Genomic DNA, 21194 nt, shown 5'->3' on the forward strand with positions numbered 1-21194 from the left:
CTTAAATGTGAACGTTAAAATTGCTCGGACATAAAACCCAATTTATGCTAAGCCGAAATATATCATCCGAGTGGAATTAATCATCCATTTGCTACAGTTATTGTACTTATTAATCTTTTACGCATATGAAAAACACAAAGTACCGCATGTGATTTTTACAATGTAAATTTTATGGACGGGATAAATTTTTATAGATTTAACATTTACATAAAAACCTCCAGCAAAACCAATAAAATGTGACCCCATCCTTAAAGGTACTATAAAGTATCATCGTCTACGACGTTTATGTATTGGTAAGGTGCTGACTGGATATTTTTGCAATTTTAATGTGAATTTTGTCACGTTATTACGCGCCATGACTTATCGCTGAATATTTTAGTTAGTCTATTTTAATATGGCTCCTTAATTCTAGTAAATAAAAAAGGTTAAAGGAGATTTGATTATATCACAAATGAAACTAGTTAAACATGCAGGTATATATTGTTCATTAAATTCTATAAATGGAGATCTTTAGTCCAAACCCCTTTAATAATTGCCAATGGCTCTTTATAATAAGGTAATGATTCACCAGGTTAGATTATTGAGTCCATAAATACTTCTGCATAATGTATTAACAGCGCATTCATTTATGCCAAAAATACCTCATGTCAATAGGGTGATATCTGATCATCTGATTCCACATTGAATGGGTCTGGTTTTTAAAGCCACAAATTACAATGCAGGCTGCACTCTGCATGCCCCTAATCACTGTACCGCATCGTGACATCCAAATACACAAATAAGAACAATTTGTAAGACTTAATGGCACCAATTTGGATACTATAAATTCAATGATTTGAGTTTAATTTAGCGACCCTTAATTTTCGATTTCGCGAATTGGTAATGGGCATAGTTAACTCTGTTTGTTTATACAAATGTACGTTTATATTTAAATCAATTCAATTTAATATTTTCTGCATAACTTTGAATATATTTTCACAATATGTAATTGTGAAAATACATAATGTGATTACAATAAGCTGCACGACTTTAAATAAATGTTGATAATTAAATTAGTTGTAAACATATTTTCAAAATACGCAATTAACAAAAACAACAAATATATACCTAACTGAAAAGTGGTTAGTGAGAAACCACAAGGCGACACTTGCGACCCACTTTAGGTACCATATAGATGCACTGGCCTTGTTTTTTCTTACAAAGTACGGATGTTTTAAGTAAAAATGACGTGTCCACAGGTATATTGTCCCTTTATCCTCACAAAGGCTTCGCTGTCACAGCCCGACAGTTATTAAACTGCTTTGAGGCTTAACAAAAGTGATGGAAAAGAATTTTGTAAAGCGCAAATAGATGGTATCCCTTTGTGAGTGTTGACGTTGATCCGATTTGCTCGGTTTATCTCACGAACAACGCTATCTGCTATCTATAATTATTATTTAAACCAAGCACACGAATCGATGTTAAGGATGCGATAGAAATCAATTTTTTGTTGACTACGTGAGAATATTTAAACATTTTTTATGGTTTAATGTAACACAGTTGTTTAGATCTGTTTGACTGATAGGAGCTAAAGGAATTTAATTGATGGTATGGTTGACACAACATAGTATCGCATACAGTTAAAACGGAACGATAACGATGATGCGATAAAATTAGTAAAACAACAAAGCTCCGCTATTTGTTCATTTATAAGCCGTGAATGGTATTGTGTGACTTTCACGTATACTGTTGGTAATGGCTTGTCATTTTCCAACACAACAAAGTTAGAGAACAATAAAGGAAGCATTAGGGTCGGAATGTGTAGGAGTAGATACTTGTCCTACTCGCTACCGGCAAACAACAGCGAAATGCAACACGCTAGTGATTTTACCCATGATGATGCAATGCAACTTTGGACATTATGTTATTATTGTGTGAAGATTACAACGGTATTAATTTATAATTTATATCGCTGGAGATACAACTCAATAATACTGAATACAGTATCTACCCAACTATAAAATTGTTCCTACAGAAATTCTATTCAATAGTCAAAAAATTATAAAAAAAACTTACGGACATTTTCAACAACAGAAGTCTGTTTGGGACATCTTATCGGATCGTTTGTTTCGGATGAAATGAAGTTCAACCGCGGCTTCGATGTGGACACAACGAAATAAAAAATTATAATGCGGAAATTTTATAGGTGCATTCTATGGCAAATTCTTAACGTCACGTCGCATCGCCGCAACAATGCCTCATTTGTCAGGGTTCATCGAGGAACATAAGGTTATTGATATCACGCTTGTTTCACGTTCCGATATTTCAAAATTTAAACTTATTTTAACCACTTACAAAGTTGTTGCAAGACAATGAATAATTTAATATGAACTGATATGGAAAGAACCTACGAGAAGAACAGACAAATAATACGAATACAGCTTTACAAATATTATTACGAACTACGAAGAATGATCAGTCACTCTTTCATCATTATTGATTTCTTTTTCTGAAAGAGCATTTCATATATTCAATGCTGTACTAAGTGCAGGTACTTGAATTAATTCTCTCCTTTTTCACAATACAACAGGTATTGGACAATCAGGAAGTAAAATAATTATTCTCTTCATATGGAGATGAAGGATATTATTATTTCAAGTCTTCGTATTTAACTCACGTTGTACCTTTTCAATTGAACAAATATACTGAAAAAGTAATTAGGCCGCTTACCTATGTATGTATAAAGTTTATTTGTAAAGGAATTAAACGACGAATTTGTTACTTATATAAAAATTGACGACTGGCTTATAAGTACATTATTTATATGTGTTTGTGGTTAAAATCACTGTAGCAACACTATCTATACTCTATGGCAATTGAAGCACGTTCCTGTAAAAACAGAACGCATCGATACCTATTGATAACCGTCACGTATTCTTACGTAATAAAATCTGATCAAAATATATAAGAATTTCTTCTTTTATTAGACTGGGGTAGAAGCCTTTAAAAATAATGAAAAGATAAAAAAAATCGCAGTCGGATGAAACCCATTAGAAAAGGAGGGGAATATGATGAAAATAAAAGGAAAAATAAATTACGGTCCATCCGAGTTTGGGAAGTGGGAGGGGGGAGCTTTTAAGAGAAAAAAATGGTTTCTCCTGATTTCCGACAAAACTACAAGTCCTATAGAAAAAATTTCAATGGCAAAGTTGTAGGTAATTAAAAGTTCTACAACTTTTGTATTCACAATTTTTTCATATAACCTCAAAATTTAGGTGAAAAATTCAAAAAACCAAGTTTTTGGTCTTTTAGTTTTATCTACTTCAATATTTATTTTTTTTCTACGAAATTTGGTGGAAACTTACTTTATTATGTCCCAAATACACTGTAATTTATTTGATTGAAAATATTTATTTTTTCGCCTTATTTTGAATTAATACCAAAAAAACAACCTAATTTTCAATCGAAAAGTCACCCGTCAAAATATCAGCTTTTTTCAAAAACTTGGGGTGCCTTTTATTCATTGAAATCTCTACTTTCATATGGTGTAAAAAAAATAAACACCACCATAATAAATGTTCTCAGGAAATGCATACAAACAGTGTGAAAATTAGCTTTTACTAAATCAGGCACACTTCTTGAACTCTATATCTTCTCTTGTATCGGCTTTTCGGTAATATTTCAAAAGAAAAATAATTATCTGTTCTAAGTTTAATATTTTACAGCATATTCAAAAGCAAAATGATGTCGATAAAAACATTTCAGGTAGTTCGAGAAGTGTGCCTGATTTAGTAAAAGCCAATTTTCACACTGTTTGTATGCATTTCCTGAGAACATTTACTATGGTGGTGTTTATTTTTTTGTACACCATATGAAAGTAGAGATTTCAATAAATAAAAGGCACCCCAAGTTTTTGAAAAAAGCTGATATTTTGACGGGTGACTTTTCGAATGAAAATTAGGTTGTTTTTTTGGTATTAATTCAAAATAAGGCGAAAAAATAAATATTTTCAATCAAATAAATTACAGTGTATTTGGGACATAATAAAGTAAGTTTCCACCAAATTTCGTAGAAAAAAAATAAATATTGAAGTAGATAAAACTAAAAGACCAAAAACTTGGTTTTTTGAATTTTTCACCTAAATTTTGAGGTTATGTGAAAAAATTGTGAATACAAAAGTTGTAGAACTTTTAATTACCTACAACTTTGCCATTGAACTTTTTTCTATAGAACTTGTAGTTTTGTCGGAAATCGAGAGAAACCATTTTTTTCTCTTAAAAGCTCCCCCCTCCCGCTTCCCGAACTCGGATTGACCGTAATTTATTTTTCCTTACATTTTTATCATATTCCCCTCCTTTTCTAATGGGTTTCATCCGACTGCGATTTTTTTTTGTTTCAAAAATTATCTACTCTAGTCTATATTACGTGGAAGGTCAAATGGATGGAATCTTACAAAAGTTACGTCACTCATTATTGTTTCTCCTTATTATACCCAGAATTTAAAGATAAAAAATTAAGTAACTTAAATAGCACTAGGTAGTATTAGTAAAGTAGTAATTACTTAAATTAATTTTATAAATTTATGAAGTGCTTAAATTAATTTTATGAATAGCGAGATTATTCGTTCAGGAATTGGCAAGAAATACTAACCATGCTTCCAGCGGTTTCTCAATAATTTACTCGAAAATAAACACAAAATTGGTTACGTTCCAGTGTCCTGTTATTGATTGGATGCGGTTTAAACATTCTGGGGAATTCAATTTTCCGTTTATATTCAATTACCTTTATTTTGATACTAGTCAAAATTTACCTTGTATTATAACATAATTAATAATAGAATAATAGAGAAAATATAATAATGTTTATGACTTATTTTTCAACCAATAAAATGTGTGTGCAAACAGAATTGAATATTTTATCCTTAAGTTTAATTCTCATAAATATAATATGTTGTTTGAATATTTTCTAAAGCTGAAGCTGAAGAATTTCCTAGTTGTATATTTCCAAGGAAAAATATTTATCAATAAAATATTAATATAATTCAATAGAAAATATTTTTCATTTAAACAATATAAACTTAATACGAACAAGATTGATCTATTTATTATTTAATTGCATAAAATGATTAGGTATTTGATATTATATTGAATCGATATGTATTTCCTTAAACTACACACAGACTTGTTGAATGATGAGTAGGTAGTAGGTAGGTAATTTGTGGTTGTAAAATCATATTAAGCTTCCGTTAACAGAATTATTTTAATTATTTCCTCAAATGTTCTCATAAATTCTTCAATTGATGATAAAATGCTCTATACTGTTCGCCGTATATTTGGTATTATAAATATTTGAACTTACAAATACATATAAAGACATTTTAAAATCAATAAAAAATGTATTATAATATATACGTATAGCTTTTATATACTGGATAAAAGTTGCCTACTATTAAACAAACTTCTTCCGATTGTGATAGTTGTTTAATAAAAAAAATGGAATCCAAATAGTTCGGAAGATAAATAAAGTGCTAACGATTTGATCGCATCGATGGTGTCGGAATACCTGACGGATGTTATAAATATTCTATCGCTGATATGTCGGATTCGTGACGTATCAATTAAATCGCTTAACATTAATCAATCTTTGTAATCTACTCGTATTCATTTGTGTATACAGTATTGAAATACAATGCGCTTATAACCCACATACAAAACGAGGCAGCGTAAAAACTTCTTCTGAGAAATAACGATTTTTAATCATAGTATCTATGTATAAAGAAAATCTACAAATGGCTATCAATTAAATATTTAATTAAATAGACAAATAAGATATTTTTTACACAAAATAATCTATTTAAATGAAAAGTTAAGGTTGATAAACTCGTTAACATGATGATATTTTATTTTCTTATAACTTATATTATCTACAGCATTTGTTGAAATTGATATGAATCGCGCATTGCTATGCTTTAAAGATGTTGTAGCGCCGGCGCATATCTTAAAGTTTTAATCACTTTAAACAAGCATATTCATTTTTTATTTATGTGTTTCACTGATGGATATAAGGTGCACGGCCAGGTGTTATTACATTAATAATATGTTTGATTTTAATACATCCTGAACATAAAAGCAATGAGTAATAATTAAAAAAGAATTGTTGGAAAATTATGCTCAAAATAGAGTCGAAATATACGTACCTATAACGTATTCGTATAAAATGTAGTACCTAAAGTATGCAATTAGTGCAAGCCTTGTTCGTATTATTCGTATTGTACGAGAAATTGTTCGCATGTTATTAAATTATTTAAAAATCAATCCTTGTAGTGCAAGTTGTTAAGACTCGAATAATTTTTAGCTGCATCAGATTGTCTGAATTGATGTTCTTTGCAATTACATCCAGACAAGTTTTTATTATACGTCATTTACATAATTATGCAGTGAATATTTATATCTAGTAAAATCAATTTGCCAATATGAATTTTATGAATGATAATTTTTACAATTTCTGTTTTATTGCACGCCTCATAAGCGAAGCGTTGAGGTGGGTACTACTGTCATTTCGCGCAAAACATCTGATTTTTCAAACTTAAAATGTCTTTATGTATCATACATTGCACTTGTAAGATAATACATACACACACATATTAAGAAAAAACACTATTTTTAACATTCATGATATTTTTGATGTCATTTTTGTTATTTAAACTAGTTAAAAAACAGTTTAAAAAAGTTCTGTCTTGGACGTCCGTGTGTCTGTGTGTGCGGAGGATTTTCTTGTTAACACGATAGCGACCGAAATACTTTACTAATCGAGTCTTTTTTTTTCTCTTACGCTCAGGAATGCTCAGGAATAGAACCCTTTCATTATTCAGGGTCTGATTCGATGTGGTTTAATTGTTATTAAATAAACAAAAATAATAATTAATAAATAATTATTAAAAAAAAATTATGAGGCGTGCACTTTTGGATTTTCCAAACTATTTTTATAATATCGATAATATTATGTAAATCCTCATATAAAACAACGGAAGGCACATAAAAGATTCAGATAAATGCAACAACATAAAGTATGTTAAATTCGTTCGTAAAACAGTCGATTTATGTTTAAAATATGTAATTAAAAATAAGCTCTTTAAACTCAGTCGGGTAAAAATTACTTTTTTAATTGATCTGGGCAATTATTTCTGTGTTTAACATTTAGAATAACAGTATTCACTGCATTTGGCAACATTTTGTGAGTTTCACGATATTATTGTTAAGTATTTTTTACGGTACAAAACATATTGTTATATCATATATCTTTAAGGCCTGATTCAGATTAATAGTGATGCATGTGCATATAAAAGGGTTATAGAGCATATTTAAGCCGACAGAAATATTTAAAGTTTATTTTACATGAAAGTCTTTTACTTTTATGATGTTTAAAAGACAAATGAGGCTAGGTACTTATCCCGTAAGTGTACATAAAGTACGTTCACGATAATATTTGTGATAAATATTAAATAGAATAATAATCTAAACTTTCCAACTATTATTCGGGTTCATAATAAACCCTAATATTATGACAGTCAAACCGCTATGAAAGTAAACGATGAAATTTATGATGCATGGTTCTCTAAATTATACACTATCAGTAATATAGTAGAAATTTTAGCCAATATTGTAGCAACATTTTAAAGAACTAAATGTACCTTTACCTTATAGCTTTAAATTATATTTCTGAATCCAATTAATAAAAAGTTATTTGACTATGTACTAACGTGATATTTTACGAATTTTTTCCGTTTTCTGAATCCAAATTTTACGTATTAAAAGTCCACTACAACTTACCGCAAACTATACAAGTCGTCTACACGTGACTCATGTCGATAACTTTCATTTGATTTACGCAAAATAAAACTTTAGTTAATTTAAAGTGCAGCAAGCTATTGAATCAATTTCTATTCTATCTAATATTCCGACATTGATTTGAACGTAACCCAGACTTATGTCTACATGACTGGTATTCAATCTAATGAGTGGTTTGTTTACAAGTGGTTCTACTAATTGCTGTGTGGGCGTGAACACGCTGTTTCTGTTTTCCTCTTCACTTTGAGATTTAGCCATTAATTCTTTGGAACAAATAGTGCCCATTCCTTGAGGCAAATTAATGGGATCTTAGAGTAATTAATGTGTTGTGTAAATTTTATACAGTTAGTAAATTTACATTAAATACATACAATTATTAAATAAATGACTGAACATTGTTGTCAAATACAATTTTATTTATAGTATAATTTACGTATAGGAGTGTTCCAATCACAAATTTGTTTAAGACCTAATGTAAAGGAAAGAAAGAAATAATTTGAATTTGAATTTGAGTATTTAATGATTGCATATCTTCCAATTTTTAAGTAATAATGGAATTTAAATATCGAAAATGGCGATGTGGGTCTCATTACAATATTATCTATCGACGGTGGCAAGCGGCTGGCTCCTTTGAATATATTTAACGTTATCAATGTTACTTCAGAGTTCAGACGTTAGAACCTCAAAAACAAAATTTACATTCTTGTTTAAAACCTTTTAGAAACTTGGCAGCTTGAAATGGTGTGTTTTCACGAAATATCCAAAATCGAATCAAAGTACTTGTATATAAAATCTGCACGTACGATTTTGATTCCGCAAGCCGAAAGTTTACAAAAGTAAATACATAAATTTGTCCGTTTCGCACGATGTTTGGTGAAGCCATGAGAAATATTATGAGTGCACTTGGTGTGCGGCCAACTCACGTAGTTCTGTATTACGATGTGGGTCGATTTCTGAAGCTCGGTTGATAATCGGGTTTATACACAGCAAAAACAATAAAATTTCACGATCACGACACGCCACCGAAATAAACCACCGAGAGAAAGATATCTTCAATGAATTAAATGTATTTAACTAATGTTGCAATGTACAAACATAGACAGCAATGAGTTTATTTTTTTAGAATGTGCACCGTCCATCGACTGTAAAATAACAAACGTACTCACTTGTTGACATTTGAGCCACCGGTTTTAAACGCTACTAATTTTTTGCTATCAACCGCATTCAAAAATATCCTGCGTTAGTTAGCGGAAAATGCGGACAAACAATGTGTTAGTCGAAGTAACTTTAGTGAGTCATTGTGGTTCTTCTTTTCTCTATAAGGCGGTGAACCTTTGAGATCTGACCTCTTGTTCCCAACAACACATTACAAGCGAACTTGACCGCCCACGCACGTAAGAACTTTCATAACTATTACTCTAATAATCTGCTATTATGTGTAAGGGCAAATTGATCGTATCACTTTAATTATATAATGACGTATTCGAAGGTTTTAAATTTTAAGAGTAACATTTGCTATAATACCTATCTACACTTACATAAAAACCTTGTTAATCCATAGTTTTATTTATCGCGTCGCAAGTTTATATTTTAATTAAAAATATATAAACTTACCTTTAAACTTACTGATTTATAAAAAAAGAACATGCTGTTAAAAATACTTAAATTTCACAGTTTAGAATATATTTGGTACCGTGTTTACACAATTTAAAAAAATAATATTTATTTTAAATAAATGGTGAGCAAGTTTTAAATAATATAGGATAAATGGTTGTAATAAATCTAGCCAATTTTGTTTCGTGAAATTATAATATGATGTATAGACGTGTGAGACGTACATCAACCAACCATCAATCACATCACTACAGCTTGCTGTATAATGAAATTGATACGCTGATGTATTGATTCCCAACAAACACATATAATTTTAACGTGACCAACAATTTTAACATACTTTTTACATCTATAACAACCGCTAATAATAATTGAAGTTGTGAGTTGATGATAATAGATATACGGCTTATAAACCTCACGACGTAACACGTTTGAAATATTGAGACAAATACGTGCAATTAACATTCACGAGTAATGTTCTATTAATATGTATGACTTGTACTGACTCATGTTAGGGTAATGCAAATAATTTGTCTATAAAATACCATCTCTCTGGATGTTTCGTGCAGGTAGCCGATAGTGCAATGTAACTACACGATGGTACACATGCATAAATACTGCCACTTACTTTCTAAATTAGCTACCGGCTTATTGTTATATAAATATCCCTTTTACACTCCCAATTTACGTTGAAAACATGAAATAGAATAGTATACATATTATATGTAACTCTACAATAAAAAATGAAAAAAATATACCGACCGAAATGAGGACCTCCTCCTTTTTTTGAAGTCGGTTAAATATAATACTTAATTAACTGTAACAATAAAGAATAGAAACCTCACTGAAGTCGTATTCCAACAATATCCACACGCAAAGCAAAAGTATTGTTCCTTTAATAACAATTTTCCACGACACAGGGCACAAGCCGCTTTAATTTATCGATAAGCGGCTGCATAAACACTGGTTAAGATTTAAGTTCATATTCAGGATAACTGTTCGCATAATAGGTACATCGTGTCTGGCTCTAGGAGGGTAGATTGAGCGAAAGTAGTGGATGCGAATGCCGTTAATCTCACACTGCACCAGCAAGGTCAACTTTCGCGGCCTGCAAGCTGCAGCCTTTCCAATTATCTTCGATATACTAGTAACAGTAAACTAGATAGTCATTTTTGCTAACTATAACATGTTACATGAGAAGTTTGTATTGGATAAGAAGCAATTAATGTAGTAGCCAATAAAGAAAATACGAGATAATCGATGCCTAGGATTATTATCTGAGGTATTTTTTAAGACCAGTATCCAGAAATCCAGTTATTTTTTTTTTCTTTCATTAACTGAATGGTGAAAAAGTATCTACCAAGTTAATTTAAGAAAATATCAGAACAAATAAAAAATGAACAAATAAAATATTATTTGACATTATGCAAATGAAGACAATGAAAAATATTAATAGAATGATTTAAAAACAATATTTGTAGTTATTTAAATATGAATACTAATAATGTTCTAAAAAACGTGTAAAGCGAGCGAATCTGATTGCGTGGGGCAATAAAATTAATATAAGTTTCCTACCATTAAATGTATTCACATAAATCAATGTCAAAATTCCATAGTTAATCGAACTTGAGGACACAAAAATGGAGGCAGTACGTAATTATTTATTAATAAGATAAAAAATACAACGAACTGATCTTTTTTAGATTAATAAATAATCAACTGATAAATAAATGTCAACCTAAAATAGTATTCGATACAATTAGTCAATTAGTCAGCATAACAACAAAATAAAAATATCATAAAATTCGTTTGAAAAATGATAAGACTTATGGTTCAATATCATTGACTCACAGCGAAACTTAGATTTATGTGAATTAATAAACACTTTCTGAAGTACTCCTTAATCTGTCAAATATCGTATCATATTATACATTATCCCTTGGACATTACCAAGGCGGCGAGGCCTGTAGGGCATCATATAGTGTTTAATTTCGTAGAAATTGCCTTTATCGTCCCTGTGCGGGTCATAAAGCTGCGTCACTCCGAGCTACTACTGAATGAGCCATGATTCATTACAATTTATTTTTAGTACATATATTGCGGTATTCCAGTAATTTACTACGAAGTACGATCATTCTCACGCCCACGATTGAATAACTAATTAATTGACTGATACTTTTTTTATAAAAGAATATAATTTACATGATTTTGTTCACAACGATGAGCATTATTCATTAAAGTATTTCCTGTCTTGTGGTCAAAACGCAAAAGTTATTTTGGTTCAACCTATCAACAATTCAATGTCGTCAGTTGTAGGAAACGTTACCTTTAGGCAACAACGTTGAAACACAAAGGAAAGTTTTATTTATTTGTTATCTTGGAAGCGGCTCACCCTGAGACACACTAGGCAAAGAGAAATAAAATTGTGCCATATCGTGGCTAAGTTCCCTATATCTACTGAAGGAATCGTTTCTTTGTGCATGCATTATTCATGGGTGCCGAGGCTCTCTTTTTCGTGAATTGTCTACGCATCTGCAATTATGAAATTTATGTTTCAAGCCGTTGAGCAGATCAGCGTTAATGCAGTTTTTTGAGTCATCGCAGTGTCAAGCCTGAATAATCAAGGTTGTCCACTTGTTCAGTGATCTGAGGCTGATTTATCGACCCCCTATAAATATTGATCGATGTGTCTGGGAATTGAACGTACCGCTACTTACTTTTAGGTTACATGGCCGTATTAGACCTTAAAAGATAATAATGATAACATCAACGTATAAGCCCGCAATCGTTGTATCTATTATGGCTTTAGGTAGTAAAAGACTGGTTGTTACGCTGCAGTTTGGAGAATTAAATATCTTCCAATAATTATTATACTTCATGAAACACTTATTTATAAATTACACCTTAATATAGAAAATTTATCCAATGTACTTGGTAACTATATGCATTAAACTAGCTGTTAAAGAAATAATTAGCTAAATATTCTATTCAAAAGTTACAAAGTAAACTTCTAAATAAAGCTATTTAACATTGTTATGTTAAATATACTGTTAATTTACCGTCGTATGTAATAATAGGTTTTTATACATTATTGTATGTAACCAAAACAATCGTAAATACACGTCTCTTGTCGCATTGTCTTTGGTCATAAATCAAACATTTAACGAACCGGGCGCGCTGTCAAGTCAATAAACCATTACTGACCGTGTGTGTAGATGTATACATATTAACTGTTACATAATAACAGACTAATCGAATTCTCATACATCCGCGTTTCAAGATGAAACCGCAAGCACGCCGCGCGACGGCGAGTTTAAACTATTTGTAATTACTCGAAATTATCTATAGGAACGGCACTATTTACAAACTATTTCCTTGTTTAACACATTCTTTAATGATATTAAAAATCAATTAGAAGTACATAATAATTATAATAAATATTTTTTTTTATTTATTATAGAAGTATTTATTCTATTTCTTTTACGCGTATGAAATCGTCCACGTTAGAAGTTTTAAATAAATTCTGTAACTATATAATAAGTAGTTCAATACAGTGATTAATTGTGGGGTAGCTGCACAAAAAGTTACCGCAAAGAGTGTTTAAAAGTGACATCGACAAGTTATCGTGCAACGACAAATTGAATAAAGTTGTGATGAAGCGTTCGGACGTCAATGGATCTTGTTGTTGCACTTATATAATAATCATTAGGTACAAGTATTGTAAAATGTTACAATAATATATAGTTCTGAGAAAAGTGCATTGCACTATCTTCAAAGAGCTAAATGAAGAACACGCGGACTTCTACTTAAATAATAGAATCAAGTAATCAACAGTACAAGTAAAGTGTTTATAAATGTTTGAACTTTGCTCATTAGAAAAAATGCAGTTTTAGCCATATTAAGTTTCAAATAAATTGCGAACTTATTGTTCTCAAGAGCTGAACGTTTACGTAACATCTAAATTTAGGATTGATGGATTTGAAATGTGTGGACATAAACACAAATTTACGATCGGACGAGTCTTTAAAACGAAGTTTGGGTTATGAAAGAATGCTTGAAACAATTTGAAATACGCTCGCACATAAAACCAGGTGGGCATGGAAATAAAAACAGTGGACTTCGTCATTTATTTATGCTGTTGGCGAAGAAAAGTGAATGCTGCTAGCCTGCGAGTGACGCGACCTCACCTGTTCCGAACGCCAATTTTAAGACGTATTACCTTTTGTTCCCGAGACCCGCCTGCAAGTGCCGCCTTTTATTGAACGACTGACTTAATATGATGGCAAAATATGTAGCTGCAATTTTACGAATGGTTTCAATAACGAGATTTTATTTATTCAGTATGCTACGTCTTACGAACAAAATTAAATATATTGCAGTATAAAATAATAATTTTGTACTGCAATATATTTAATTTGTCTACTTACACGTTTTTAACGGTTCCTAGTAAATAGAGTCTCTTTTGTCATGCTTATTCTTAAAAGTAATTGAAAGCCGGTAAAATTTAACCAATTGGCTTCGCTTCAGGAATAGTAAAGGTGTATTCTACTTAGCTAACTGCTAAACAAATTAGAGAGACTGCGAGCCCTTCACATAGCTTACGATTTCACATATTTAACAAGAGAGTGTAACATTTCGTTATTCTGTCAAACAATTGTTAACATAATATATCGTTTGCATATACTGAACCGGATTTATAGTGGCCTAAAAGGTACCTTTTAACGCAATTAAAATACATCTCTGTCTTGGAACGATGCTAAGAAATGAGTAAGCTTTCTTAAACGAGGAGTCATTGCAATTTGCAAGATGCATCTTGTTTATTTAAAAAGATTGTACAATAAATTTAGACATACAATTAATAATTATTCTCTACAATTTATCTCTACATATATTAATATTGTTATTTTTTCTACTTTATTTATTGGAAGGCTCTTTTTTTTTAAGGCTCTACATATTTTATAATTGGTAATATTTTTTTGTGAAAAATTTTCCTATTCAAAATTTTAATCATGACGCATATTGTTTTTTTATTTAGGTCTATCACAAAAAAACAGAAATATGATTTCAGATAGAGTTATTAAATTCCTGTGATAATGGGAAAAGTTATCGAAGTAAAATAATATCTTTCTACATCGGTAACAATCAAATCTATTACTTTCTCCATAACAGGATGCAACTATATCCGTCCCTACAAAGTGAAACCACAGAATACATAATAGTAGCTAAACGCTACAGAACGGACACTCTCCGCCTCCCGCCAAAATTAAACTTACCTCACCCCCGCGCGATCAGACATAAAATGGGCCATATTTTTCTGCAAGGACGATACGCAACGAAGATTGACAACATTAATCAAATTGACAATAGTAATTTTATTATTTTTGATTTGTGATTATCGTTTTTCGTAAAAAATGGTTAGATTTTGTGCTGTTTACGGATGTATTTCATCAGAAAAACGCGAATTTTTTTTACGCTAGTCACAAATGTGCCAACCATAAAGCGTTAACACACACATTTGCAGTCTCTACAGTGTGACTAACAAAACGATCATATTGTATGGAGTGTCCGGGGTGTGGTGAAACTACAGACTTTCCTGGCTGTTAATAAATTAATAAAAACAGATCGTCATATTATCGATCGATCGAAAATAAATATTATCTTAAATAAGTACTAAGCATAAGTAATTAAAAGTTTAATTTGGTTAAATTTACAATCAACTTGTATGTCAATTAAAAAAAATTACAAAATTTCTAAGACGATGCGGTAATTCCGCCTAAAAATTTAACCTCAAATATTTTTTTATTTATAAATTCATCATAAAATTCCCAGCCTACGTTTGTTGTTCATATGCGAATCTAATTCCGGCAAAATCATAACGTTGCTCTAGGTCGTAATGAAAACGACCTCGACCCAATTTGGATAGCAGACACCTCATTTAAGTATTGAGAGCATTCGATATTTTGACCATTGATTGAGGTGAATAAGACGATGCGCACAAACAAATGAATGCAACGCATTGACACAATTATTCTTCTCGATATTATTAGATACGTAAGTATTTTTGTATTCTATTATTGCATTACGTATTCAGTATGTGGTTCGGAACGGCCACGCTGTCTGTCATGCTGTCAACAGTTGATAAGAATGTACTGTAAGTACAGTAAATTAGTAAGATATAATTATTATTATTATATCATCTGTGAATATTCACGTGATGATTCCACTGCCATACACATGAATGCATGTTTGAAACCGATTTGTCCGTAATGTTTTAAATAATTGTTTGTTGATATTTTTATATCGATTATTACTATAATTATTGATTCTATGGATTCAATTTTACTTATACCCCTGGCCTAAATATGTTTACAAAATTTGATCTAGGTCTATACACGAACAAACTAAATGCTTTGACCGTTAACGCATACCTGATAATCTTTAGCTATTATAAAATAGTACGGCTAAAAATATATCACACTGAGTCATGTTTTCACATAAATTTTCTCTCCCCTTGATTTTATGCAAATGCAGACGTGAAATGTATGCTAGGAGCGTAGCATGATCGGTTGACACCTGGGCCCTGGCTAATGTAACTTAATCTATTTACGCCTGCTCTATGTCAAGGATGAGAGATACCAAGCGCTTTATTCTGGCTGCGTTATTATTCGTATTAACAATCGATTTGCACTGCATTAATTCGTGCAAATCATTTGCGATTACGCGAAGATGAAATCTCGCTACTTTAAATGATTCATGCGAATTACTTCACGGTTGATTCGTTCTGCAAATTAATCAAATAACCTATGACGGACATTTAAGGCTTCGAAGAAATATTGAGCATAGCTTGTTCATTGTTTTACATGAATCACATTTTCTAGCAGGAAAACTTTCATCTAACAATTTCCTAATCTGGCTTTTGTAATGTATTTCGAGTTCTCGGAAAAAAAGAAAAGGTTTAAAATACATAATAGGTATTTCGGTAAGTATTGTAGTGTGATAGGATCGACACAGGATAATTAAATCCCTGCTGTTCTGCTCTTACATCAATCCTTGATATTTGAAGAATAAACACATCGCGATTAAAAAGTTGTTCCCTGAAGGGCATTTAAGCATATATCGTGCCGCTATAAACTATTATTATTTGCATACTAGAACGATGCGTTGCGAGAAACATCGTTGTGACAGTTTCTTGACTGTCCATGTCAGATAATACATCTCGGTCCATATTCGTGCCAATACAACTCTGCTCTAAAAATAGCTGTGTTTACTTGATATAAATAGGTATATCGGTCTATTTAGATCGCATTACCTATTCGACCAACCTTTCATTAGGCGTATGAAGTCATAGTTGTCGACTGCACCTAGTGCATACAATAAAGCAGTTCATTATTTCGCGATTGATGACTCGATAGTGTATTTCGATTTATGGCACCATTGAATTCTTACAGCGCTCGATCATTACCCTAGTTACCGTGTCCACGACTCATAGAGTCATCACAATGAATGTATGTACTGGTTAACATGCAAAAGTGAAGACTACAACATATTGTGCACTTACGTTTAAATTTACTTATACTTTTATCAATTGATATAAAATGAAAACACGTGCAAATTAACAGCATGCAATGAATAATGGAAGAAGTAAACCAGTAAAATTATTGCGTAGCTCTATCACATGTATTAAGCTTCACGTCGCGCGCAATAAAAATGTTATGTTCCGAGATTCGGAGAGAATTTCAATTTACTATTATATATTTTTATATGATTCTTATTAATATTGTATCCCCCTTTATAATATTAGGTCATGTACATTTTACAAATTATATTTCTCATTTCTTATCTGCATTTATCAAAATAGTTCATAGACGATTATAGAGATTCTGAAAAAAATGACTCGTTTAAAATATGTAATGATAGTTTTTAGCTTAATAAACACAACATGTACATTTTATTAAAACCTGACCAAATATTGTATAAATCTAGATGACTAATAATATAAAGAATATAAAATAAGTATGTATTTTCTTTTGATATGTGTCTCAATTTTGAAATCCTAATATGGTACTCATTAATATTATCTACAAAGATTTTCATTTATATTCAACGAATACTGTTTGAAGTATGATCCACTTTACCGTAAGCCATATTTAGTGAAACACAAACGGCTTAATCAGAAACAGAATGTAATCCACATTTGGTCCAATTAAACATAAACGTTCCCGTTTCAAATTCTAAATTAACAAACGAAAAATATTATGATAATTGACAGGTTTTGAAAATTTACATAAGTAAATATAGAAAATCTGCATTGGTAAGTTATTTTTATTACAAAAAATGTCCTACATGGCATAGATTTCAGTTTCCTTCTTTTTCATGTTAATAAGTTTTTCGTGCTAGCGTTGTTCCAGGATGTGTGCTAACGTGGTGCTAACAGTGATTACTTTGACGATCGTTATCTTGTTAATCTTATGCACCGCTGAGTTACATTGGCTGGCCGCATGCCGCTCTTATCGCATCTGGTCTAGATGCAAGGTCGCTACGCATTAGCGAACAATGGAATTCGCAGAAAATGCTCATAGGAATATAAGACTGAACTATACGGATATTCATGAAGAAGAAATAAATCCTGTGAACGCTGTATGTGGTCTCATATATGGCTTCAGTTTGTTTTAAAGCACGGTTCGTTAAGAGTGATTAGATTTGGAAGTACCAACAGTTTCATAACAAATTTATTAAAGCAATTTAGAAGTAGTAGTAGAGATTTCTTTCAAAAACAATTATTTTGATGTAAAATGTCCTGAGCGTAGATATTATCAATTTATGGTGTGATAAAATTTGTGAATTATTTTCTTGTCATTTGACATAAGTAAACGTGGGCGGACCAGTGTTGGTGGCAGTGCCCTAGATTTTACCTAATCAGAGTCATAAAATACACCTGAGTTAAAGATGTGGACATAAAATGTTTTGACATTATTAAGAAAACACTATAGATAAAACATGATATGGAGTAGCGTGATAAAAATGATTAGCACCTTCATTCATATGTATTAAATTCGTCGTTAAGTTTTGTTTGGATTCCGATTCAATCTAAACTCTTGGGTGGCACATAATATCACATTCCGTAAAAGCTTATTGCTTTTATACCCTTAACGTTCGTTATATTTACATGGATATACGCGTGTGGGTGTGAGAACGTATGAGTTTATACGCGACCTTAAATGGAGTGGAATATGTTTTCCTTTATTGTTAAACGTTAGAAAGGTTTCATTCAACTTCACTGAAATTTCACGAATCGTAACCTCTCGCTTACAATAATTTGTAGGTCACGGGAACGAATGGAATCATACTTGGATGAGAAAATGAACGATAAGAAATCGATACGTACTAGTCTCGATGAGAGACTGGATTTCAGAAATAAAAAGAAGCCACAATGCTTATAAAGTTGATTGTGCTATATCATTTGGATAAATGCACACATTTACATAACAATAAACACATTGAACGTAATAAATGGGGCAAATATGTGCAGCACCGACGCGTAAGCAATCTGAGTCGTGGTCTAATTATAGTGCAGTAGGTCTTGACGCGACATCCAATGCTCAATGAATTTAATTACCACATATGTTATGCATAATAATTTTGAATTGTTTCGATGACCAAATATGGAACTTGATCCGTTCTTGTTATCTTTTATTCTTTTCCCCAGTAAAAAAGGTGCAAAAAAATTATTTTTTATTTTTATTTTTAGTCTGTCATTTTGTTTTAAATAAAAATATCCAAAGTACATTTTAACCACCCGTACTTTTTATTTATTCTATAAACATATTTTGTCTGACATAACACAATCCAAACGTTTAGTAAAACATTTTCGAAACTAAGTCGCTGCGGCTTCTCGGTTTTTACATAAGCCACAAAACGTGCGGGTTCCATCGTACGTGATCCTCGTATCATTTCAAAAATCAGCATTGGTTTACCGCCCCACAATAGAGAAATGAGCGTACAATTTTGTCTGTTTTTAAATAATAATAAAATCTAAATATCCAGGTTTCACGTAACGCGACCGTATAGTAAATTTAACAAAGCTGTTAGATAAAGCCGCTGTTAGATGGCTATAATCCTATCAGTGATTGATCGGATTAGAGGGTCCAGGCTCTGAATGTATTACGGGGAACCGTATATATTCCAGTGGTTGTTTGTGATACGAATTACCACGATAAAACACATTTACGAGTCTCGACGATTTAGTGTCTCGAAGATTTTATAGCGTATGTCTCTGCTTCTATAAGCTAAGATGTACCTATTCAATATTTTTGAAGAAGAATAAGATGACAAAGGGCGAAGCCAGGTTCAACTGGTATTTCTATAAATTGTCATTAGCTGTAGCTTTCTTGTAAATATTAGTAGAAGTGTTTGACCTTACGAATTGATAACATAAGTTATGTTGTGTCTAAGCATGACCGCGTTAATTAAACATTAGTAATTCTGCGTATCGTGATAAATACTCACTAGGTACCTGTTGATATAATTTATCAGATTCACCGATTTGTCCTCAAGTACGTATTACATAATATTATACATTTCATATTATGTATGTAATACGTACTGTGTTATACATAATATAAATATTTATTTTAAATATGTACCTTTTATTATTATAGATAAATATGACAAACGTTCATGTGTAATCGATTATTTTCTTCAATTATCACAGATATATCAAGATTTAGGTACACATTGGTGTTGTTACAATAAATCATCGGAATGTTGAGTATTTTTATGTTTCAAGTTATTTATATAATGGAATATATAATTTTAATTGCAAATGAAATTTTTTTCGATCCTGCATGTTATATTATAGATTCAATATTAATAAATAAGTTGTAAGGGAGCGTATTTTTATATTTACAATTCATGGGATATCGTAATAAAAAAGTCAAAGACAACTTATAACGTATAAAATATAACAACTGATAACATAAATTACAACCTTAATTTGCGGACTTTTTAAGCACGAACGCCTTAAGGCGTTTAAAAACAATTTAATGCAGTTCTTCGGCGAATCGTCTGACAGTGGGTTTTAATTGAAACATTGCAGTTAAACCGTTTTAAGAAAGTTTTGGACGCACGCCAGCGGTTGTTCTGTATCAAACACTCGCACGGATTTTTGGTTCATCGGTAAGGTCAAGGTTACTCAAGTAGGCGATTAACATCGGCGCTCACATATCTCATTAAGTGATAGTATTCAATATAGCCTGCTTACGCTTGTACATATTTCGAAACATGCTTTATCTTCAGGCTGTATTTTAATGCTTCCGGTGATAAATTTATTGTTAGCATACGTTGAATCCGAATCTTGAGGAGTCGGTAGCGTAACAGTGGGGCCGGTAGTAAAGATTGATTACTGAAGTTAACGTAGTCATAAATGACGCAATACAATTAGGAAGCTTACCGTGTACGCGCATTTCCCGTAGATGTGCCAGATAATAAATCTGACAGTGCTAACTTTGGCTGCCATCCAACCATACTATGATTAATACCGGATCAACTGCACACTACATCTATCACAATTCGACATCTGTTTTTTGTGCATACATAAATGCCATAATCAGACACTTTAAATGTGTATAAAAACTGATACCTACTTGTATATTACAAAATATAATATGAACAATTTAGTTTAAACGGAAAGCATACGTGAATCCGAGTTATATTTTTTTATGTATTTCCATATCGAATTGTCTTGGTTAGGGAGCC

At 31.5% G+C, this 21194-nt stretch overlaps 2 protein-coding genes across 3 annotated transcripts in view; one reads left to right on the forward strand and one right to left on the reverse strand.

Annotated features, from left to right (window-relative positions):
• The window catches only part of Syn (synapsin), a 58777-nt gene that overhangs the window by 15993 nt on the left and 21590 nt on the right, over positions 1-21194 (forward strand). The window lies entirely within an intron of this gene.
• Timp (Tissue inhibitor of metalloproteases) overlaps positions 1-21194 on the reverse strand; it is a 34556-nt gene that overhangs the window by 5120 nt on the left and 8242 nt on the right. The window contains exon 1 of one of the 2 annotated variants that reach the window (XM_089700787.1): positions 7809-7829. The exons of the other annotated variant lie outside the window; for it this stretch is intronic. The gene's annotated coding sequence lies outside the window, so the exon portion shown is untranslated. Of the gene's footprint in view, positions 1-7808; positions 7830-21194 lie in introns of those variants that run through there. 2 annotated transcript variants of the gene reach the window in all.

Source organism: Colias philodice, chromosome 11 (genome assembly GCF_061535455.1).
Source record: "Colias philodice isolate Cphi_HAF_F1 chromosome 11, ilColPhil1 Martin Lab GWU primary, whole genome shotgun sequence".
NCBI lineage: Eukaryota > Metazoa > Arthropoda > Insecta > Lepidoptera > Pieridae > Colias > Colias philodice.